Here is a 25,551-nt window from a genome sequence, read left to right on the forward strand (position 1 = left end):
CAAGCATACATACATACATACATATATATATATATATATGTGTGTGTGTGTGTGTGTATGTATGTTTCTATGTATGTACATTATCTATAGATTTATATTATATAGATCACACACACACACACACACATATATATATATATATATATTTATATATATATATATTATTTTTTTAACTCAGAATTATGGCAGAAATACAAATGTAGACCTACATGCAGATCACTTCATCGCTATACCTTCTGGAAGTGAGTTCATTTGCCTTCTCTTGCTCTCATTGATAGCTCTCAGGGCAAGTTATCTTGACAAACAGCTGTGGCAAAATGCATGTTTACCTTCATGGAGGAGCCTGAGCAGTCTTTATTTATTTTGAATAGAAGGCTTTATTTATTTATATTAGTCCTCCTGACTTATTAGATGTTAATTTACTCAACAGCCTTCAATCTGTAATTAGCAGCTTTCTGCAAAAGCCTCAATTTTTTTGTTCAGTCATTTAGTCAGATTGGACTTTTCATAACCCCATTTGTGGTTTTCTTGGCAAAGATACTGGAGTAATTTGCCATTTTATTTTCCAGCTCATTTTTTTACAGATAAGGGAACTGAGGCAAACCAGGTTAAGTGACTTACTCAGGGTCACAGACCTAGTAAGTGTCTGAGGCTGGGTTTGAATTCAGGTTTTCCCGACTTCAGGACTGGCACTCCATCTACTACCCCACCTACTGCCCAAAAACGTCAATGCAGACAATTATTGTGTGTGAAGTGTTCTCAAGCAGAGTCCATCAAGTGCCAATGTGCCAATATCCCTCCTTCTTTCTACCCTAAACTCTGTCAAATTTTAGATACTTCCTTTCATTTTCCTTCTTCCTGCCACTCCCTGTACCATTTCTATTCCCAAACATAGGATACTTTGTATGTTTTTTCCCCATATCCTTCTAATGATATTTAACTTTGCTTTTATTTTGTGGTTGCATTAAAGTATAGAACCCAAATGTTCAGACACAAAATTATTATATTCCTTTCTGGATTTGTGATAGTTGAGCCTATCACAAAGTCAAAGAAATCTAGAGTTAGATGGGACCTGAGTAATCACCTACTCCAATTCCCTCTTTTTACAAATGGGGAAACTGAGACACTAAGTTGTAAAGTTAGACCAAGCAGCTAATAGATACCATAGTTAGACCAAGTAGACCAAGTAGATATTATAGTCATATGAAATATCAAAATTAGATCAAGTAGCTTTCCACCAAATTGCTAGTGAATATCATAGTATTGATTTGTACCTGGATCTCTTGACTCTATGTTTAAACATTACTTTGCCTCATATGTATGTCATCTGTGTTCACTATATTCATCCCTTTTTGCTAGATAAGCATATCCATTTGTGTTTCTATGTATGTACATTATCTACAGATTTGTATTATAGAATCACTCATCAAATGATATATACACACATATTATTAGCTTTGAGGATTTCCAATGTGGAAACTCCATCCACCAATATAGATTGTCAACTTGTTGATAAGACAAACCTTTAAAAGTTGCTCTAAGAGAACATTGTGCTTGGTAACAGCAATACTGTATGATGAACAACTGTGAATGACTTAGTTACTGTCAGCAATACAATGATCCAAGACAATCCCAAAAGAAACACAATGAAAAATGCTACCTGCCTCCAGAGAAAGAACTGATGGTATATAAGACAGACTGAAGCTACTATTTTTTTTCCTTCTTTCTCCTTTTCTTCTTCCTTCCTCTCTTTTTTCCTTCGTTTTTCTCCCTCCCTTCCCTCCTTCCTTCCTCCCCTCACTCCATCCTTCCTCCCCTCCATCCTTTGTTTTCTCCCTACCTCTGTCCTTCCTTTTCTTCCTTCCTTCTTCCTTCCTTCCTTCCTTCCTTCCTTCCTTCCTTCCTTCCTTCCTTCCTTCCTTCCTTCCTTCCTTCCTTCTTTGCTTCCCTTCTTTCTATCCTTCTTTTTCATCTTTCTCTTTCTTTCTTTCTTTTTTCTTTCTTTCTTTCTTTCTTTCTTTCTTTCTTTCTTTCTTTCTTTCTTTCTTTCTTTCTTTCTTTCTTTCTTTCTTTCTTTCTTTCTTTCTTTTCTTTCCTTTCTCAAGTTTCATTTCCCCAAAATGACTAATGTGGAAATATATTTTACATCATTGCACATGTATCACCTCTATTGGATTGCTTATATCTTCAGGGAGAAGGGAGGGGAGGGAGGAAGGATAGAATTTGAAACTCAAAACTTTTTTAAAACAGTTAAAATTGTTTTTACATGTATTTTGGGGAAAATAAAATAATGTCTTTCTCTCTCTCTCTCTCCCCCCCATGTATGTATGTATGTATGTATGTATGTATGTATGTATGTGTCTATCTGTCTGTCCATAATTATATAATGTAATATAAAACTAGGGAATTGGGACTGGACCAATCATTTTATTGACATAGGAACTCGTAGGGATAGGAAATTTTATCTACCAATGTAGGTCAGTGTCTTCTCCACAAATTATATTCTTAGATAGTTGTCTAGAGTACAGAGAGTAAAAATGACTTGCCCAGGGTCATATTGCTAAGATGTATCAGAGGTGAGATATTAAACTAAGATTTTTCTGGTTCTGACCAGCCCTCTATCAATCACATCATGGCTGCTTCTGTTACACACACACACACACACACACACACACACACACACACACACACACATCCCCTCCAGAGAAATACTATTTATCTCTCCTACCTTTATGTTTGTTTATTGCTACCTTGGCTTTCCTTATTATTTCTACACCACTGTTGTTCTTTTGTGGTTGTTGTTGTTGTTGTTGTTTCCTAAGTGGGTATGACCTCAACTTTATGAAGTGGTGTGAAACTTAGCTAGGGTAAGAGTCTTTTTTTAATTGACAAAATAAACTTAAAAGTTTTTACATCTTAAAAAAACCCTCTACATTTGTATATTTCTCTTGTAATCACTTGTTTTACATGATTTGGCATTGAGAAGCATTTTAGACATATTTCTTTTAGTTTGTCCCTTTTATTACATTGGATATTAAGTGCACTTTTAATGGACAATCCATTTTTTTAGGTATAGTTTTGATCATAGATAACAGATTTTTAGTGACATTTAAAATATGAGCTCCTAGGTCTTTGAAGCACTCTTTCTCTCCGTCTTTTGGATGTATTTCTTAATTGTTTCTTATATGTGGCATAGTACAAGGTAATGTTGCAGCATTGCATCTCTATTCGGGAATTTCTGTGTTTCTGGAATATTCTGCTTCTTGTTATATGAGTACAATTCTGAGTTTATCATTCCCTCATTGAAGACAAAACTTCCAAGTGTATTGGAAGTAAAAATCTCTCAAACATTTGTTGGGGATGTGAATGTTTTGCAATCTGGTGAAGATACCCAGATCTTTATTGGGCCAATGCTCCTTAAACTGTAGGTCATGACCTCATGGAGTCGCAAAAAATTTAGCAACAGTAAAAGGTTTCTGAATGGGCAATGACAAAAAATTAATTAAAAATCAAACATGTAACAAATCTGAAGTGTTTCTGGCAGCACTTGCCTATGTTGCATTAGGCAGCTTCACTGCAGCCTTGGTTCTGAACACACAGAATGTGCACTGTGCACTGTGCATGCAGAACCAAGCATGCTGCCCAAATGGAAAACTGGTAGTGAGTGGCAAAAAGTGTAAGAAGCCCTGTCTTAGACTACAAACTCAATTTTTTTTCTGATAATACTTTTAGTATAGCCTTGGATTTAAAAAAAATGTTTCATAAACAAACATTGACTTTTCCCAATCTTCAGTGCTAATTTTACTCATAACAAGGACTTTTTCTTCATGATAATAAACACTTTAAAAAAATCTTGCTCTTACTGTTCTAACAGACTCAGGAAGCCTAACAACAGATCAGGGAACTAATCACAATCCCTCTAGCTGTCATGTTACCCTGGAAATTTTTGCTTGTTTTCTGAGAATTAATCAAACCTATTACAACAATATCTTGTCAGTTCTTAAAATTACCTTAAATTTTTTTTGTTTTAATTTATTTTTCTCAAAACTTTTCTTTGCACTTCAGCATGACTTACCTTTTTTACTGTGCAGCTGAATGATCCTTGACATATTTGACTTCCACAGGAGCTGCTATAATATCTCTAATAGTTATTAAAGTGTGTTCTTTAAGAGTGATAACTATTGCATATTTCCTTGGAAAAATACCAATTCTTACAACCACTGAATTCAAAGCATTTCAAAGGAAAGCAATGAAGTATATCATGAAAACCAGTACTCACTTGACAGAGAACTAACTAAAAATGGGGAAAGTAGCTCAATCCATTTTCATGTGGTCAAGATGAAACTTTTTTTTTTAATAGGGAAGGGAATAAGCACTTATGTAATACTTAATATGTGCCAGGCACTGTGCTAAGTTCTTAACAAATATTATTTTATTTGATCTTCACAACACATCTGGGGGTTTGGTGTGGTTATTATCCTCATTTTACAGTTGAGGAAACTGAGGCCAAGAGATGTTATGTGACTTGCCCAGGGTTACCAAGCTAGTAAGTGTTTTGAGGCTGATTTGAACTAAGGTTTTCCTGACTCCAGCCCCATTGCTTTTCTATCTCTTACACCACCTCGCTGCCTCTAAATCAGCTTTCTGAGTCAATCTAGTACTAACAGAAGCACACACACACACACACACACACACACACACACACACACACGCTGGAAATGGCACCACATAAAAAGAATTGCTTGTCCCAAATAGATGGTTATAGAGAGAATATCCCCTGCATACTGAAATACCAAGTTGAAAAGAAAAAGTATTAAGAAGATCTTGAAGGACTGTTAATGGGCACGAAAAGACCACATGAACTTCAGTAAGTGGGGAAAACAATAAAATATCAACACTATTTTATAGTAGAATACTGGACTGGGGGCCAAGGAGCTTGTTTCCAGTCCTTGCTCTGATACCATGTGGATCTGTATGACCTCAAGCATGTCACAGTCTTTTTGCGCCTTGGTTTATTTCATAGTTAAGAATAAGGAGATTGAGATAGAACATTGTTAAGGTCCTTTCCATCTATCTGGTTCTTCTTCTCTGTAATAAGCTCAGCCATCAGTACCATGTTAAAGAAGGGAAGCAATAGTCATTTCTTTGTCAAGGATCCAATGCACTTTCATGACAAAAAATAATAAATCCAAGAAATGATGGACATCATCCAAAAACAAGACACAAAACTATTCTGCCTTTGAATTAAATCATGGTGAGGCTATGACTGGAATATAGTGCATAATTCTGGTTATTATATCTCAGAAAAGAGTTGGAGAAGGCCCAGAGCCAAGCAACTAATAGGATCTAGCAAATGGAAAGACTTCTATAGTAGAAAAGCCAAATGTTTAGGGCTCATCAACCTGATAAAGCAAGGACTAAGAGAAAAAATGAAAAAAAAAAACCTATACATTCGACAAAAAAGATAACTAGGCTGAACACGGACTTAGTCCCTAAATCCTAGAACTAGGGAAGGATTCAGATGCTAGTAAGTGTCTAAGGCTGGTTTTGAGCTCAGGTCTTACTGACTCCAGGAAGAGTATGCTATCTACTTTACCACCAAGATGCCCCAACTAAGAACAAAGGTGTCCTTAAGGTTGAAAGAAGCAAATTGGGGGGGGGATATAAAATAAATTATTATTCTAAAAAGTGGCATAGGCTGAATATATAAAGTACATATACTCAGGGGAATCTTTCTGACTCTTTGGGATTGATGACAAAACCATTCACTTTCACCTGTTATGTGATGCCAGTTTCTGAAGAGAGTACAGTTATCCCTTCCACATCGTGACTTTCCCCATCATGGTTTCAACAGATCAGGGGTTGGCATAAGAAATTAAATGAAAATTTTAGGGGAGTTTTTTAGAAGCTGCAGATGATGCACAAAGCTAGCAGACGTAACAGAAAAAAGTTCAGAAACGCATATAATACATGTATAGTATTGTATAATAGCAAAATACTTACAATAAGATACTGTAAATACCCTATAAAAGAAAAAAAATTCAGATTCTGTGTTATGAAGGGTCAAAAAATTTTATGTGCATTTTGCAGATCATGGGCGTACCATACCCCTAAACCCAGTGATGTAGAAGGGGTAGCTGTATTGGTTTTGAGAGATTGTGCTTAGCAAATTTTGATAGAATATTAATTATATAAGGCTTTAAATTTTATAGACCTTTTGCCTTGAAATGATCCTGCATTGTAAGTAGTCCAAGTATTAATATCCACATTTTACAGATGCTGGTTCTGTGATTTGTTTCCTAAATTTCTTACTTATTTCTTCATTCTTTCTAGACATTAAGTGACTTACTCAAGGTAGCATGAATAATAGTAATAATAGTAATGATGATGATATAAAGCATTTATATAGTGCTTTAAGGGTTGTAAAGCACTTTACATACCTCATCTCATTTGATCCCCACAACAAGCCTGCTATTGTTATCCCTACAGATAAGGAAATTGAATAAATGACTTACATGGGGTGACATAGCTAATAAGTGTCTGAGACCCAGTAAATGTCTGAATCTGGATTTGAACTCAGGTCTTCCTGATACCTGGTCCAATGTACTAAGTGGCAGAGTTGGAATTTGAACCCAGGTCTTCTCACACTAGATACAGTGCTCTTTCTGTTATACCATATTGACTGCCAACATGTCTCATTCCATAGTTTCTTTAAATAGAGCTCAATTGTTGCATTACATGCTTGTTTTCAGGGAGTACTTGAACCCACACCTTACTTCTTACCCACTTATGTCTCTGGACCATCAACCTCATATACTTTGATTGTGAAAATGTCCTGTGGTGTCAAGTGATGCTGATTTCTTGACTTGTCACTTGGTGGCATATAGTCATGCCCTTCACATGTTACTTTTTATCTGTTGCTGAGATTCCAACAAGGTGTAAAAATTCAGGCTTCCAAGGTCAGATTTTCCTTCTCCTTCTCACTGAGCATTCTCTGACTTTCCTAGGACTGTTCGTTCATGCTATTACCTCAAGTGCTCCTCAGAGAATCACTTTGGTAAACCTTAAATCACTATATAAATGTGAATTATTGTTATTGTAATTATTATTCTCTCTGAAGAAGAATGCTGACTCCAAGTTAGGGAACTTGGCTCCATGGCTTCCTGGGGACTGTGATGAGTAGGAATCCTGAGGTTTTAGAGGAACAGTCATCAGGATTCCTACACTCTCTTCTTGTCATATATCTGTCTTGGAGGAGCAAGCAATTTACTTCATTTCATTAGCACAGTTTCTGGCACATAATAGGAGCTCAATAAATGTTCATTGATTGATTGCTTGATTTCCCCATATTCCGTCTTTAGTCAACTGCAAAGTTAAGATGAATGACTTCAATTTCAGAGCTAGGAATATCAATACCTCTTGTTATTTCACAGGGTTTATTATTGCTCTAAATTGGGGAGTTGCATCCTATGATTCATTATCCAAAACCTATGATGAATTGTTCAGTTGTTTTAGTCATGCCCAACTCTTTGTGCCACAATTTTGGGGTTTTCTTGGCAAAGATACTGGAGTGGTTTTCTATTTCTTTCTCCAGCTCATTTTCACAGAAGAAAAACTGAGGCAAACAGGGTTAAGTGACTTGCCCAGGGTCACACAGCTAGTAAGCATCTAAGGGCAGATTTGAACTCATGAAGGTGAGTCTTCCTGATTCTAAGCCTAGTGTTCTATCTGCTGTGTCACCTAGCTGCTCATGACGTGTTGCACTCATTAGCTAAGCATGGAATTGAAACCAATTAATAGCTTTTGAAAAGATGAACCATGAACCAAACTAAAGAAAGACAGGATAGTGTGGCTGATACAACACTTCACTTGGAATCAGGAGGAGCCAGCTTCAAATCTCTCCTTAGACACTTACTAGCGTTGTAAACTTCTGTAAATCATTGAAGATCTCTGTGCATCAGTTTCCACATATGTAAAGTAAAGGGGTTGGGCTCAGTGGCCTTTACATTAGCTAATGAATAGAGCACTGGATCTAGAGTCAGGAAAATTTGAGTTCAAATCCTGCCTCAGAAACTCACTACCTATACAATCCTGGACAAGTCACAACTTTTGTCTGCTTCAGTTTCTTTTTTTCTGTAAAATGGGGACAATAATACCACTTACCTTCCAGGCTTACCATGAGAATCAAATGAGATAGTTTTTAAAGTGCTTTGTAAACCTTACATGTTATTGTTATTATTATTTATTTTCGTACTCCAAAACCAAAATTAAACATCCAGTGAATCAAAACAAACTTGAAGTGAATCTATGTATTATCTAATATTACTGAGAAAAAAAAAAGATCACACCAGAATATGAGACTATTCTTTGAACACTCCTGAGCTCTTTTGTCACCGCCATAGGAAGTGTTTCCTGATCTTCTAAGATGTTAATGCTTTGTTTCCCCCTTCTCAATTTTTTTATATATATATATATATATATATATATATATATATATATATATATATATATATATATATTCTAATTTAATGTACACCCCCCTCCTAGTATAATGTAAACTCTTTGAAGAAAAAAACTGCTTCTTTTTTTTTTCTTGGTATATAACACAGGTTGAATGAACTCAAGCAATATTCTTTTTGGTTTGGATTTCTAGTCCAGATTCTGATGGGTGAATAATGTGCTTCCTGTGTCATGAAGAAATCCTCCAGGACTTCTAATAAGGTTCTCTAGGGCATGATAATTCTAATTGGTGGTATTGAAAGAGTTAACATAACTTTTAAAAATATAGAAGACCCTCCACATTGGGAGGTTTGTGAGCCAACCTGTGTCATCTTCCCAAATGACAACTTTTTTTTAATTGAACCCAGCAGGGCACAGGGCTATTTGTAAAGATTGTACCGATTTCATATATTTTAATCTCCAACAAACTTGGTCATGGGGGTATGGGAACTTATAAGGTGGACAAGAGTAGTCAAATAGCATATTTAAAGACATTAATGCTCCAAAATTTCCCCCCTCTGTGTTCAACCAATTAAAAGTTCATTTAGGTTAAAAGGATCATCTTTTAAAGTGCAAAATCTCTCTATTGATGTCAAACATCTTTTTATACCTTAGTGTGAATTACTTGGATCAATTAATCATAATGAGCATCTAAGTGGGAAAGGGGAATGCGGTTTTCTTTTTTTTATTATTATGGCAAGGACAGAGGGATCATTTAAGAGGGTAAATCTGAATGTTGTGGGGGAACTTTAAACAGCTAGACAATAATCTAAGACTGCTAAGTGAATTTCCGGTATCTGGAAGGCAGAGGAGAGAAAAAAAATGAGGAGGAGGATTTCAGAAGAAGGAGTGAAAGGGTAGAAAAGGTAAAATGTGGAGACTTGGCATAGGGGGTGGGCTACTGCAAGTCACTTTTGTAGGTTGCCTGTACCAAAATGAAGATGTCTGGGTAAGTTTAAAGTGATGCAGACCTCAGCTTCCTCCCATTCAGTCTGCCTTCTTGACTTGCTTTCTTGCATTCTTTCTGGGGAATGGAAATGAACAACTCAAGGAAAGGTAAAGAAGAAAGATGAGAAGGAAAAAGAGGAGAAATATGGGGATAAAGAGGGGGAGGAGACCACACGTGCCTCATCTCTTCTTTTTTCTTCAGTAAAGTAGAAGTACCCTCCTTGTGGGTCCTTTAGGACACAAGTGCCAAGGGACCCAGACACTCTCAAACTTCTCAAGTGTAGCCTGAACCAGATTAAAATGTAACAGGGAAATGATTAAGATAAATAAAAATATAATACAGTGTAGATAATGTTAACTTATAGTTTTCTAATGTATCCTGCAGGGGTCTCTTTCTATTTGAGTTTGACACTACCACTTTAGAGCACAGCCTTGCACATGCAGACTATTCCTTACAGATTTAGTTCAAATTAGTCCAATGAAATTTAAGTAATATAGTTGTGTAGAAGGATGAAGTGTGACCTTGGCAAAGTTAAGAGCAGAAAGTAAGATTATAAAAAAATAAAGAAAAGTAAATGCAATAAAAAGAAGGGGGATGGTGGAATAAGTATTTATATAGTACCTACTAGGTCCGGACACTGTGTTAAGTCCTTTTTACAAATATTATCTCATTTGATTCTTATAACAACCCTGGGAGGTAGGTGCTATTATTGTCCCCATTTTACAGAGAAGAAAACTGAGGCAAAAAGGGGGTTAAGTGATTTGTCCAGGGTCACAGCTAGCAAATGTCTGAGGCTAGATTGGAACTTGGATTTTCCTGACTCTAGGTCTAGCATTCTAATCACTGAGTCACCATCTGCCATTACACTAACCACTGAACCACCACCATATAATGAAGGTTAGTATCACTTAGCATGAGAGATAATAACATCATGCATATTGTGCTTTATTGCTTGTAAAGCATTTTGTTATTTCATTAAATCTCAACAACAAACTTAAAAAGTGCATGTTATTATTATCTTCATTTTAAAGATAAGGGAAATGAATATGAGATATGCTAAGTGACTTTTCCTGGATCACACAAACTAGTAGATGTCTGAGGTAGGATTTGAACTCAGGTCTTCCCGACTCTTAAGTCCAGTGTTCTATCCTAAATATTTTAAGTTAGACAGTTTTGAAGGAGATAATAAAAACAAACAGTTGTATAGTTCTTCTTACAAGGTTATATATAATCCTTATGAAAATCTTGTGAGGTAGTTAGTTTAGTTATTATCATCTCCAGTTTATAGAAGAGGAAACAGTTTAAGTGACTTGCCCTAAGTCGCACAGCAGAATTGTAATGTGAACCTAGGTCTCCTGGTTCCCAATCCCATTAGAGCAGAATCTTCAGTGTCCTGAACCTCTAGGAACTTAGGAAATGGGAAATGGCTACATAGCATGAAAACAATCGATTTTGGAGTCAGAAAAGCACTGGATGTGCAGCTTGAGAAATCTGACAAAGGTCCAGCCCTGACACATAGCTATGTGAACACAAACTAGCTGTTCATGTTCCTCCAAGTGGTGTTAGAGAAGTATGGGCCCACTCAGGCTTGCATTCATTATTCATAGATAGGATAAAATGCACTTATCTGTGTATATATAGGTATGTCCTTAAACACATGTGCATAAATATAAACACATATATATCACATATATATAATATATATATATATAATATAAGGATAAAATATACTCATGTGTATGTAGATATATGTACACACCTGTACATGCAAACATATGTGCATAAATACAAATCTACATATAAACACATATCACTTATGTGTATATACATATGGATATGTATTATGTGTGTATGCATACATATTACTTGCTTTGTTATCACAAGGCACTATGTTAATCTAGTCCAGAGCTTCCATATGCAGCCTGCAACATTTCAGAGTAGAATCTGAACCAGATTAAAGTGTAACTGAGAAATATTTAACAAAATAAATAAAAGTATAATAAAATATGATAATACTACGTTTTAAAACTAAGTCAATATGTGGCCTGCAGGGATCCTTGGATATGGATTAGTGGCTCTATTTCTATTTGAATTTGACACCACTGATATAAGCTATCACAGAGACAGCTAGATGGCCCAGTGGATAGAGTGCTGGGCCTGCAATCAGGAAGACTTGAGTTTAAATCCAGCCTCAGACACATGTTAGCTATGTAACCCTGGGCAACTCACTTAACCTCTGTTTGCCTTAATACACTGGGGACGGAAATTTAAAAAAAAAACACTCCAGTATGTTTGTCAAGAAAACCCCATGGACAGTTCTGGAAATAGTAGAGAGTCCATAGAGCTTATTAAGTAGAGGGCTGACATGATCAATATACGCTTTAGAAAAAGTACTGACCTAAAGCCATTCCCTGACAAAGAAATGGTCAATATGAACCATCTTCAAAAGAAGGATTGCAAGCTATTAATAACCATATGAAAGAATGCTACAAACAACTAATAACGTAAGTATTGCAAATTGAAATGACTGTGAGGTTTCAGCTCATACCAACAAAATGGCAAAGAACAAAAGATAGGAACAGACAATGTTGGATGGGTTGTAGAAAGATAGGCACATGATGGGGGAGTTAGGGACTTTTTGAAAAGAAATTAGAGTAAAGATGAAGTAACAGAAATATCCATATACTTTGGCCCAGAGATTCCACAGCTAGCATTTGTTCCAAAGAGATCATTAACAAAGAGAAAGGCTCCACATACACTAAAATATATTTTTAACATTATATTTCATGGAATCAAAGAACTGGAAACAAAGTAGGTGCCCATCAACTGAGGAATGACTAGATGGATTGTAGTGCATGATTGTAATAATAATAATGTTATTGGGCCATAAGAAATGATTAATACATTAAATTTGATTGTCAATGTACCAAAAAATACATAATGAATACAAAGAACCAAAGAACCATGGAAAGACTTACATGAACTGATGCAAAATGAAGTAAGCAGTCAAATAAATAACATCACAATAACTTCAACAATGTAAATGGAAAGAACAGCCACAAAACAATTGAAACTGAATTTTTTTTTTATTTATAAAATGCAAACTTGGCCCCAAAGAAGAGATATAAGAAGACATCTCCTCCCCTCCTTTTCACAAGTGGGCACCCCTGACTGTGGGACATTTCAAATAACATCAGATTTTAAAATTTTGATGCATTGATCATTTTTGTTGATTGTTCCATCTTTTTCCACTTTTTATTAAAAAAAATATTATAAAAGATGACTTTCTTATAGAAGATGGATAAAAGGAAAAGTCTATGTGATGTGGAGAAACAATAAAAATGTGTTTCTTTTAAAAGAAAATAATTTATAGCTAAGAAGAGGAAGGATTGGAGTAGCAGGGAGACCAATTAGAAGGCTATTGCAGCGGTTCAGGAAAGATGTCGTGAGGATGTGAGCTAGGGTGGTAGCATGTGAATGGAGAGGGAAAAAATAGACTTGTCTGAGAGATGTTTGAAGGTAGAAATGATAAGATTTGAGCAGGCAAGGCACATGAAACAGTGCCTTAATCCTATTAAGACAATAGTCATTGCGTACTTTGTGTACAATAAATATGTCCAGCTTGAGAAGAGTGAAAACTAGGACATGAACTGTTAAATACTGTTTTTCTGGATTTCAAGGAAGAGGGAGGTCAATAAGAGCTAGAGTAGTCAGGGAAAAGTTTTTGGAGGATGTGGGTTTTATGTTACAATCTTGAAGAATTTATGGAAGTTAGACGAGCAAAGAGCATTACAGACAAGTGAGACATGAGAGCTTGCACAGGTACAGAATGAACATGCACCAATTGTCTGAAGGTGAGTAGATCAATTTGACTAGTGTAGAGGCTATGTGCAGTACAAGGTAAGTTTGCGTGGGTTGAGTGGAAGGTACATTATGGTGGACCTTAAAAGCAAGGAAGAGGGGTTTAGGCTTCAATCAGTAGGAAAAATGAGGTCACTGAAGGCATTTGAAGTTTTTGAAGATGACTAGGGATAGACTGTTAGGTGTAAGAACTAGAATCAGGGAAGATAGCTAGAAATTTGTTAAATAATATATTCATGAAGCAAGGGATCGTTAGATGGTGCCTATGAGGATAGAAGAAAATTCATGAACACAGGTGTTTGTTTTTGTTTTTTAGGTGAAAGAGTATTTAGATACCTCCCATACAAAAAGTCCCTTAACCAGTACAAATCTGCAATTCCTCTATAATGGAAAATCTTGTATTTAGATACCTCCCATACAAAAAGTCCCTTAACCAGTACAAATCTGCAATTCCTCTGTAATGGAAAATCTTGGTGTAGCTGTGATATTCAGAGGTTAAATGACTGAGGTCATATAGCCAGTAGGAGTCAGAAAGGACTTGAACTCGAGTCTTCCTGGCTTTTGTCACCCAAAACATCCCTCAAACATTCCTAATGTTTCTAGCTCCTATTGGGGATCACTGATACAGAATTTTTTAAAAATAGCTTGGGATATTTAGATCAGATCCCTTCAAAAGGAACTCCAAAGGACAGTCTGAATTCTTTGGTTGCATTGAAATTTTGTGATACAAAATATTTCTTGAAAGAAGTACCCCTTATGAGAAGACTTCCCCAGGCTCTTGAGAACCCAAATCTCTCTGGCATTCACTAGTTGGCCGATAATAGGTACCAGTCTAAGCCTCACTTGGTCATTGTTCGGGTTTTGATGGCTTACAGTCAGTGTAAATAGCAACTGTTTCTGTTCTGGCCAGAAATTCTGAGGGTTTCTTCCTCTCTCTTTGCTTCTATTGTGAAAACAACCTAGGCCATCTTTTACCTCCATTCTTACCTAGCCTTAAATCACTGAATAGGTGTTGCCTCAGACAAACTAAGACCTGAGAAAGACCTTAGTTTAAAAAGGCCAAGATCTCCCACTGCATTCCCGGCCATCTCCAGTCATCCTGACCTATGTCTTGCCACTGGACTCTGATGACTTTGGAGGAGGGAGCGAAGCTGATGACTTTGCACAGCTCTGCCTCACTTAACTCCAATTCACTTGCAAGTCAAGATATCACCCTCCTGATGTCATTGGTCTTCTTAGGAAGTGAAGGACAAATAGAAACAATCCTCTAAGATCGCCTACCAACTATCCTATATATATTCTGTATGCACATAGTTGTTTACATATTGTCAGCCCCATTAGAATGTGAGCTTCTTGAGGACAGGAGCTGGCTTTGCCTTTCTTTTTACCCCTAGTGCTTAACATAATACCTAGCATATAGTAGGTGCTTAATAGATGCTTTTTGACTAACTGAAGCAGAAGTTAAGTGTTTTATGTGTGTGTGTACATATACACACCTATATAATAAGTATAATATATACACAAACATATATGCATATATACACATTTTTATATATACATATATGTGTAGACACATTTACAGACAAATAAATACACATATACATATGTATGTATATTATGTATGTACACATACCTAATGCATATAGACACTCTATCTATCTATCTATCTATCTATCTATCTATCTATCTATCTGTCTGTCTGCCTGCCTATCTACACATACACACACATGCATGTACACACTCCTATCCCTACTTCCACCTCCACTGTGTTCCACAGTCTCCAATGTAGCAACCAGAAAAAAAAACAGTGGCTATGTAGGGATCACTTAAATTTTCAGTCAGAGGTGGAAATGGGCAGGAGTTAGGAGGACAGATTGTTGATGACCAATGTGTTGAACAGCTGGTGAGACTGAGGATCTAAGCCACCATCGGTGGCAAAATTCCAATGGATCTGGATCTGCAGCATGAATACATGCATGTGCACATGCACACATGCACACACACACACACACACACACACACACACACACCCCACATTGTGACCTTGATGGAAAGTCTCTGGTCCCCTGTGCTTAGAAAAGAATAAACAGCCTAGAAACTGTAAAAACTGTGAGAAGCCAGAGAAGGCTACATGATTGCAGGATCTGGCTTGCCACCTGGGCAGCTTCCCTTGAGCTTGCAGAGCTGATTAAGGCTGCCAACCTGAAATCGTCCAGTCTGTTGGAAGCAGCACCCAAGACCTTGTGGCTAATGGAAGCAAGAATAGTATCTACTAGGATTCAGCTCATTGCCCAGGTTCTATGCAGAGGTCCTTGGGTGTAATCCCTGCTTTGTACTCTACTGGGTACAGTTTCCTTGGTGCCAGTACTTGCCTGAAACCTTGACGTTTTATAGTGTGTGCTGTCTGGCTAGCTGTTAAACAATGTGTGCTTGAAGTGAGGATTAAGATAGTAGTGGTGAGAATGAAGAGATAACTCTAAAGTCTGTATTTGGGGGGAAGAGGGGTCTGGACATATCTCAGAGTAGAAAATCCTTCAACTGAAGCAGACTGGCATCATAGCTAAAGTGGAGGGCAAGCAGTTTTTGCTGAGATGGCAAACATGGCTGTAGAATTCTATATATAATGCTGGGCTTCCCCTGATCCCTTTCTTTTTTATTCTTTGCTATAAGGGGTTATTCAGGGAGAATTTTGTATATTTTAAAATGGAAATGGTATAAGATAAAATATATTAATACAACTTTTTTAAGAAGAAAAAGGAAGTGATTCTGGGGTCATTACATGAGTTACTTCAGCCAAGTCACTTAAGCTCCCTAAGACTCAGTTTCCTCATCTGTAAAATGAATGATCTGGACTAAACGGCTGCTAAGATATTTTTTGGTTCTATAGCTGTTGTTGTTGCTGTTCAAGGCAGCTGGGTAGAGAAGTGGATTGAGTGCTGGATCTAGAGTTGGGAATACCTGAGTTCAAATTGGACCTCACATACTTACTAGCTGTGTGACCCTGGGCAAATCACTTAAGCTCCCTGGAACTGTTTCCTCAGCTGTAAAATGAGTGGACTGGACTAGATGGCTCCTAAAATTTCTTCTGGCTGTATATCTATTATCCTATAAATCCTATTATTTACAGTTTAAACAATCCATAGGTTTTCCCCAGGGGAAAAAAAATTACAGTCAAAAGTTTCAGTGTTATAGCAGTTAAATTTAAATAACAAGGAACAATTTTCCAAACAAGCAGGAGAAAGAGTTTTAGCTATGAACAATTGCCAGTTGAAATAATCCAAGATAGTTCTCCAGTCATGAGAAATCAAAAACAAAAATGGAATAAAATATTCCAAAAAGCAAAGGAACTTAAGCTGCTATACAAAATAACATGTCTTACAAAACCAAACCTAATAATCAATGAAATAAATTTGAACTGCTACAAAATATAGAATTTGAACCATTCTTCAAAAAAAAGTGATCAGAACATTCATTTTGCAAACATTCCGAAAAAGATATACAAGAAAAGTGAATAATTACAAATTCCAAGACTAATTACCTTTATTCTTTCATGTTTATGAGCAATTAAATAGAAAAAAAGTAGACTAACCAGTAAATGAAGGGATGAACAATCAGGACAGAAAAACTTAATGGGCTAACAAAGAATTGGAAAAGCAGCAAGAAAAAAACCAAATTAATAGAATACAGAAAATATACCATGCTGCCCCATAAGTAAGTAATTTTTTTTGTGTGTGTGGGACAGACAAAATGGAAAGAAGTTGAAAAACAATGACATGAGGTGGGAAGAGACAAAGGAGAGCTAGAAATATAGCCCCACTCAGTCCAGAGTAGGGACTAGAAAGCATAATTGCTTTAGTCTTTCAATAAGATTGGAGGCTGTGGGAGAAGAGTATAAAAGCATATAGAATGGGGACAAGGATGGCAAGGTTAGAAGCTATGTTTCACCCCTGAAGTCAAAATGAAAATAATATTTGAATATTGGGGTAGAAAAGGGGGAGGAGGCATATAAGCTGTGGTAGGAAACTTACAGTTGGTTTTGCCTGAGGAGTAATTTATACATTGGGGGGACTACTTTGACTTTTTTTTTGTAATTGCTTCTATATCTTGTTTGGTTAAGAATACATATCCTACCCATACTTGTGAAAAGGATATTTGTTTCTCCTGTATTTATTTAATGAAATGATATTTAACTTTAAGGGCACATATTCATTTTGAATATATTATGGAATATTGTATAAGGTGTTGGCCTAAACCTAACTTCTGTCAGACTGCTTTACAATTTTTCCAGCAGGTTTTACATACACACACACACACATACACGCATATGTATATGCACACATAGATACAAATTTGTGTGTATATATATATATATATTTTTATATACATATGTACAACCTGTACATGCATCTGTGTATAAAGATACACATATACATATACACATATATAAATGTGAGCTTTTTTCTAAATAATGTATGTTTTCAAGTTTTTTGAAGATTGTGTTATTAAGTTACATTGTTTCTGATTTGTTCTTGTCTGGTCTGTTCCTTTGACCTACTTCTCTATTTTTAAACTGATAACAATTAATGTTGATGATTGCTACTTACAGTTTGCAGTCTGAAAGTGCTATTGCAGTTTTATTGATTATTTCCTCATACATTTTTCATTATTTTCCTAAATATTGTATATAAAATAATTTTTTTAAAATTTTTTTAACGATTTCTGTAAAATATCCTTTGATTCTTTGATAGGGGTAGCATTAAAACTATAAATGAACTTCGCTAGTTTTGTTATTTTTATTATTGTTTTGGCATGGCTCACCCAAGGGCCAAATCTGTTCTTTATTTCTTTAATCAGTTCTTTTCAATTGAATTTATCCAAGTATTTTCTGTGCTTTGGTAGACTGATTTCCTAAATATTTTGTAGTTATTTTGAATGGGATTTGTCTTCTTTTATTGCCTCTTTGATTTTGTTATTGCTATACAAAAATTATGTTGATTTTATAGCCTTAAACACTGCTAATGCTATTAGTTATCTTAATTAGAATTGTTGCTGATACCCTAGGATTTTCTAAGTGAATCATCATATCATCAACAAATAAGGATATTTTTATCTCCTTTATGCTTATGTTTATACCTTTAATTTCTTTTTCCTGTCTTATGATTGCTAACATTTCTAGAACTATGTCAAATGATATTGGGGACATTGGTTAAATTTTTATGGTTAGTTTGACACCTTGTTAACATTAGTATCTAATTTTCACCATCCTCAGTCCTTTGTGTTTTCTGTTATTATATCAGCTATGAGACAGGGAGGGAAGGGGGGGAGAATTCAATTAGTTAAAGACCAACAATCTCTCAAAAATATTATAAATTTGTAATCATCAGACTATTTTAATAGTTAAAATGGGACATATTAAAAAGAGAAAAATCAAAAACAGATGAACTAAAAGCTAGCTATTTTGCAAGCCTGAAAATGTAAATTCCTAGCAAAACAATCTATCTGACAAAATTATTTGGGAAAACTCAAAAGAAATCTCATGGAAATTAGATTAGACCAACTAAAACCATATGTCATAAAAATCTGATTATTAAAGGTCAAATCACACAAAAAAAATAGAAAAAAAACCAGATTAAGTATGTTTCATGATTACAGACAGGGTATGAATTCTTAACAAATCAAAGTGATCACAAAATATATAATTTAAGCTACATAAAATTAAAGATGTTTGCATGAGCAAAACACAAACAACTATGGCATGAAAGGAAGATACCATTCAGGAAATATTGATACAAAAAAAAGTAAATAAAATATCAGCAATTGATCGCAAAGATCACACATTATGACTAGGTCAGGTTTATATCAGGAATACAGGACTGGTTCAACATTAGAAAAACATATAGATACCAAAATTGACAAAAATAATATAATTATCTAAATAGATCCAGGAAAAGCTGTTAACAAAATATAACACTCATTCCTATTGAAAACCCTGGAAAGCATAGGAATAAATGGAGCTTTCTTCAAAATGATAAGTAGTATTGAAGCTAAAAACAACAGCAAGCATTATCTGTAATGTGAATAAGCTTGAAGACTTCCTAATAAGATCAGGGGTAAAGGAAGGATGTCCATTATCACCAATATTATTCAATATTTTACTAGAAATGCTAGCTCTAAACAATAAGAAAAAATGAAAGAATAAGATAGGCAATGAGGAAATAAAATTATCTCTCTTTGTAGACAATATGATAATGTGCTTAAAGAATTCTGGAGAATCAATTAAAAAAACTAGCTGAAACAATTAAGTTTAGTAAAGTTGCAGAATGTAAAATAAACTCACATAAATTATGAACATTTCTATATATTACCAACAAAGTCCACCACTGGTAAAAGTTAGAAAGAGAGATTCTATTTAAAATAAATTGAGACAGTATAAATATTTGAGTCTACCTGCCAAGACAAACTCAAGAACTATACAAACATGAGTATAAAACTATTTTCACACAAAGACAGATCTAAACAAATTGGGAAATATTAATTGTCATGGCTTGAAGTCAATATGATAACAATTCCACCTAAATTAATTTACTTATTCAGTGCTATACCAATCAAACCACCAAAAATATTATTTTATTTTATAGAGTTAGAAAAAACAATAATAAAATTCATTAGGAAAAACAAAAGGTCAAGAATATCAAGAGACTCAATGAGAAAAAAATGAAAGAATGTGGCCTATCAATATCAGATATCAAACTGTATACAAAGTGGTAATCATCAAAACAATCTGGCCCTAAGAAATATAGTGGTGGGTCACTGGAATAGATTAGGTACATAAAAGAGAGTAGTAAATGACTATAGTAATCTAGTGTTTGATAAACCCAAAGACTCAACTTTTGGGACAAAAATTCACTATTTGGCAAAAACTGCTGGGAAAACTGAAAAGCAGTTTGACAGAAACTAGTTACAGACCAATATTTCACACCATAAGATAAAGTCCAAATGAGTACAAGATTTAGACATAAAGTACGGTCTCATAAGTAGTTTAGGGGAGCATGAAATATTTTACCTCTTGTTCCTATGGATAAGGGAAGAATTCATGATCAAATAAGAGGATCACAAGAAGATGGATAATTTTGATTACATTAGATTAATTTTTTTCCACAAACAAAACCAATGTAGTCAAAATTAGAAAGAAAGCAGGAAGCTGAAAAAAATCATAGCAAATTCCTGTGATACAGACTTCATTTCACAATTATATAGGGAATGGGGTCAAATTTAGAAAAAAAAACTGAATCATTCCCCAACTAATAAGTGGTCAAATGATATGAAGAAATCAAAGCTACCTGTAGTCATGAGAAAAAATTCTCAAAATCACTATTGATGAGAGAAACGCAAGTTAAAACAGATGTGTGATAATCTGTGCTAGGTATGAACCTATTTGAATGACTAATATGATAGAAAAAGAAAATGACAAATGCTGGAGTGGATGTGGAAAAATTGAGATGCTAATGCATTGTTGGTGAAGTTGTAAACTGGTCCAACCCTTCTGGAGAACAATCTCAAACTATGGCCAAAGGGCTACAAAACTGAATATACCCTGTGACACAGCAATAACACTACTATGTCTGTATCCCTAAAAGATCAAAGGAAAAAGGGAAAGAATGCATATGTGTAAAAATAGCAGATCTTTCTGTGTTGTCAAAGAATTACAAATTTTAGGGAATGACTATCAATTGAGGGAATGACAGAACAAGTTGTATATAAAATTGTGATGGAATACTACTGTTCTATAAGAAAGGACAAGTATCATGGTTTCAGAAAAAGTTGGGGAGACTTCTATGAACTGATACGAAGTGAAGTAGGAAGAAGCAGGAGAACATTGTACACAGAGATAGCAATATTGTTCAACAAAGAACTGTGAATGGCTTAGCTACTTTGATCAATTATCTAAGTCAACTCTTGAAGGACTCATAATGAAAAATGCTCTCTCTCCAGAGAGAGAATGGATAAAATCTGAGTTGATTTAAGTATAATTTTTTCACTTTGTGTTTCTTTCTTTTTCTCAACATAACTAATATTGAAATACATTTTGCATGATTTTACATGTATAATTGATATCATATTGCTTGCCTTCTCAATGGATAGTGGAAGGATTAGTAGGAGAGAATTCAGAAGTCAAATAAATGTTAAAAAATAAATAAATAAGTTGACTTTTAAAAAGAAATTAAATACTATGAAGTTATAATTAAAAGATATATCAGAAAGTATGTCCTTATCTTTTTTGTGAAAGTGGAGGGTAATGTGTATGGAACAATCCACATAATGTCAGAATGTGTGTGTGTGTGTGTGTGTTGTGTGTGTGTGTATGTTAGTTTTCCTGAATACTTCCTTCCCTTTTTAACTCTTTGTTTTAAAAAATTACTCTGGGTAAGATGGGAATTAGAGAGAGATATATATTGGGAAACATAGATGATATAAAAATAAAAACAGTAAAATGTGTACTTACTACGAGGTAAATATAGACTTTAATATTCCTCTCTCAGGGCTGTTATACACACAAGCATATATATATATATATATATATATTATATATATATATATATATATATATATATATATATATATATATATATATATATATATATGCGTGTGTGTGTGTGTGTGTGTGTGTGTGTGTGTATAAATACACACATAGCTTCCTCTTCCACTATGCCCTGTGCAACCTCCATTCCAACTTTTCATATCTTTCTACAGTCTGCTCATTATGCTTGCAAAACTTCTTGGAAAGCTTTGATTCTTTTAAGGCTCAATTCAGTATACCTCCATTAAGAGGTCTTTCCTGACCTTAATTTGCTGTTGCCCTAATCATACTATCAATGGAAATTTTTTGTTATACATCCTCTATTTACTTATGTAGCAATTGTAGGGTGGTGAACAGACCTTCTTGCGCCAAAACAGAAAGGCTTCAGGCTTCCAACGTGATATAGTATCCCATTACATTCACATATGCCAATTAGTTCAGACATTGATTAGGCATCCCCTTAGTTTCCAGCTTTTGCCAACACAAAAAGATTTGCTGCAAATATTTTTTCACATATAGGACCTTTTTCTCCTTGATTTCTTTTAGCATGGGCCTAGCAGTGGTGTAACTGGGTTAAAGGGCATACAGGAAGAGAGTGCCTAAGAAGAGAATTATTACCAAAACAAAGAATAGAGAAAATCGCAAAGAATGAAATAGATTATGTAAAACTGAGAAACATTTGTAATGAACAAAATTAACACAGATTGGCTAAGAAAAGAAACTGTCAACTGGAAAAAGAAATATTTTAATTCACTATCTCTGATTTTTAAGGAATTAACAATAACATATGATCATAACCTAGTTCCCAATGATGAAAATACTCAAAAATTTTGAAAGATTGTAAAATAAGTTGCAAACTGTTAATAATGATAAAAATAATGTTCCAGATTACTAATAATAAAAATGTAATTTAAAACATCTCTGAGTTTTCAACAGAAAGCCAATAAGTTGGAAGATGTGATAAGAAATTTAAATAGTGCTTTAGGAGGAGCCATGAGTAGACAGACACACTATATGCTATTGATGATAGTGTAGATTGGTCTAACCATTCTGGAATTTGATTTGGAATTATGCCCCAAAAGTGACTAAAATGTTCTTATCACCTGCATTCAGTCCATCATAGCTTTCCCCTTCCTTCTTTCCAGCTCTTCTTTATGTATTCATTGACTAGAATTCAAGCTCTAGAAGGTATGCATGGTCTTGCTTGCATATATTTGCATCCACAGTGCCTCAAAAAAAGTAAGCACTTAATAAAAGATCTATCTATCTATCTATCTGTCTGTCTGTCTGTCTGTCTGTCTGTCTATCTATCTATCTATCTATCTATCTATCTATCTTTTCTTGCCCTGTAATCCAGAGATCCCACTATGAGACCCATACTTAGAGGAGGTAAAAAGAAGAAAGACAGGTAGCAAATGTACCAAAGAATTCATCAACACTTTTTTTCTGGTAGCAAAAGAAAAATAGAAACAAAAAATGGCCCCCATTGATTAGGTAATAGATATGCAAATTGTAACATTTTACTAGGCTATGTTTTTACTACATTACATATTTATATGTGTACACATGTGTATTTGTATATATATATATGCACATATGCATACATGTACATGCACATATATAGCATGTATGCATGTATGTATGCATATCATTCACATACACACATACTCATGAACATTAAAAAGCAGTGGCAAGAATGTAAATCAAAACAACAAAACTGAATATTTTCTACAAAGATTATAATGATCAATTTTGACCTTGGAGAAAAAAATTTTAAAATTCCATTCTTTCCCTTCATTGCAAATGTGTGTGTGTGTGGGAAAATGGGTGCAGGACGTGAGGTGAGTATAATCTGTATCCAGTCAGACTTCGTAAATATGAAAATTAGTTTGCTGAAGTGCATTTTTTTCTTTTCTCTTTCATTTTTTGTCATGAACATATTCACTTGGCAAGGGAAGAGGAAGGCATCAATTTTGAAATCAAGGTGATTTAAAAACAAAAGATATCAATACAATTTTAAAATTGTTTAAAAGTTTCATTTCTCCTTGGATAACTTCCTCTAGGGAAGGGGCACGTGAAGGAATTAGTACTTTGTAGGTCTGGGATTCAAGCATTAGTTTGAATCATTGAAGACAATCTGAGTTGCATCTTGAGTGACTGATGAAATTATATCATAGGACAATAATAAGAAGTCAATGAGATTTAGTTATAGCATAGTATATTGTGTATATAACTATTGTGAAACAGTTTTCCTCAGGGCAATTTTAGGGACTTTGTATTGGTTGGTTTTGCTGAATTATTTTTCTTTTAAAAATACAGAGGCAAGTATCCTGAGTAAGAGAGGTTAGAGATCTGGTCAATAACAATAGTAATAATAACAATAATAACAACAACAATAATAACTACCATAATAGCTGGGCAACTAGGTGGCACAGTGGTTAGAGTGCTATGCCTGAAATCTGGAAAAACTGAGTTCACATATGGCCTTGGACACTTACTAGCCATGTGATCCTGGACAAGTCATTTAACTTCTGTCTAGCTCATTTTCCTAGATTGTAAGATAAGGATGATAATGGTGACTACTTCCTACAGCTGTTGGGAAGATCAAATGAGGTAATACTTGCCAGGTGCTTAGCACAATGCCTGGAACATAGTAGGTTCTATATTAATTTTTATTCCTTTTCCTTTCCCCCTTATATTTCCCTCTAATATTTACATAGTGTTTTAAGATTTTCAAAGTGCTTCACATGTAATATCTCATTTGGCTCAGGGATAAGGAAGAAGGGAGGCGAGAAGAAATAAGAGGACAAGAGGAGAGGAGAGAAGATAAGCATCACAATGCACTTAGTGCAAGCTGGGTCACTTTTGTGAATTTCATCTTCTTAGCCCAAGCTGAAAATGAATTAAGCACTCTGCTGTCATATAACAGCAGCTTCAAACTTCATTCAGCATCTGTTATAATAGATCCCATAAAAGCCAAAAGTTCTGGGTTTCCAATATTCAAGAAAACCCTGTTTTTAAAGGATTAAAAGCTAGCTCTGCTCAATTGATGTTTGCCATGTACTTTGGCACATTATGTCATCTTTGCTCAGCTTGCAAAAAGGAAGATAATGTGTTTTCACCATAGCATGCATGTTACATATTTTTGCACTTATATATTTTATTGGAAAGAAAAGGAGATGAGGTTTTATAGCATCCACAGACTCTTGTTTCTGGATTTTTGATCTCCCAAGCTTGAACTGTAAGATAAAAATTGATTCCAAACTTGGCTTATGATGAAATGACTTTATGATTTCCCAGAGTTCATTGCCCTGCAATGTCTCCAAAGACATTAAACACCAAATTATCCATAAATCAAAATCTTATGCCTTTTCCCTTTCCTCTCATTTGTAGCTTCCAAAAACTATAACCCTAAATTGTTGTATCTGATGAACCTAAGAGCTAAATCTGTTGTGTTTCTCTTCACCTACCACAGGTTGGGACAAGGGTTGAATCCCCATCATGGTTTGTGACTGAACACTTTGCCGAAGGTTAATTGAAAGCTCCCTGGTTTGGGGAACAGAAGAGGAGAAAGGAATCCTTTAAGTCCCTACTCATATAGAGCATAGGATTACTATATTGACAAGCCACAATCAAGAGCAAGTAAAATGAGTTGAATGGTCCA

Source organism: Phascolarctos cinereus, unplaced genomic scaffold (assembly GCF_003287225.1).
Source record: "Phascolarctos cinereus isolate Bilbo 61053 unplaced genomic scaffold, phaCin_HiC Scaffold_4;HRSCAF=312, whole genome shotgun sequence".
NCBI lineage: Eukaryota > Metazoa > Chordata > Mammalia > Diprotodontia > Phascolarctidae > Phascolarctos > Phascolarctos cinereus.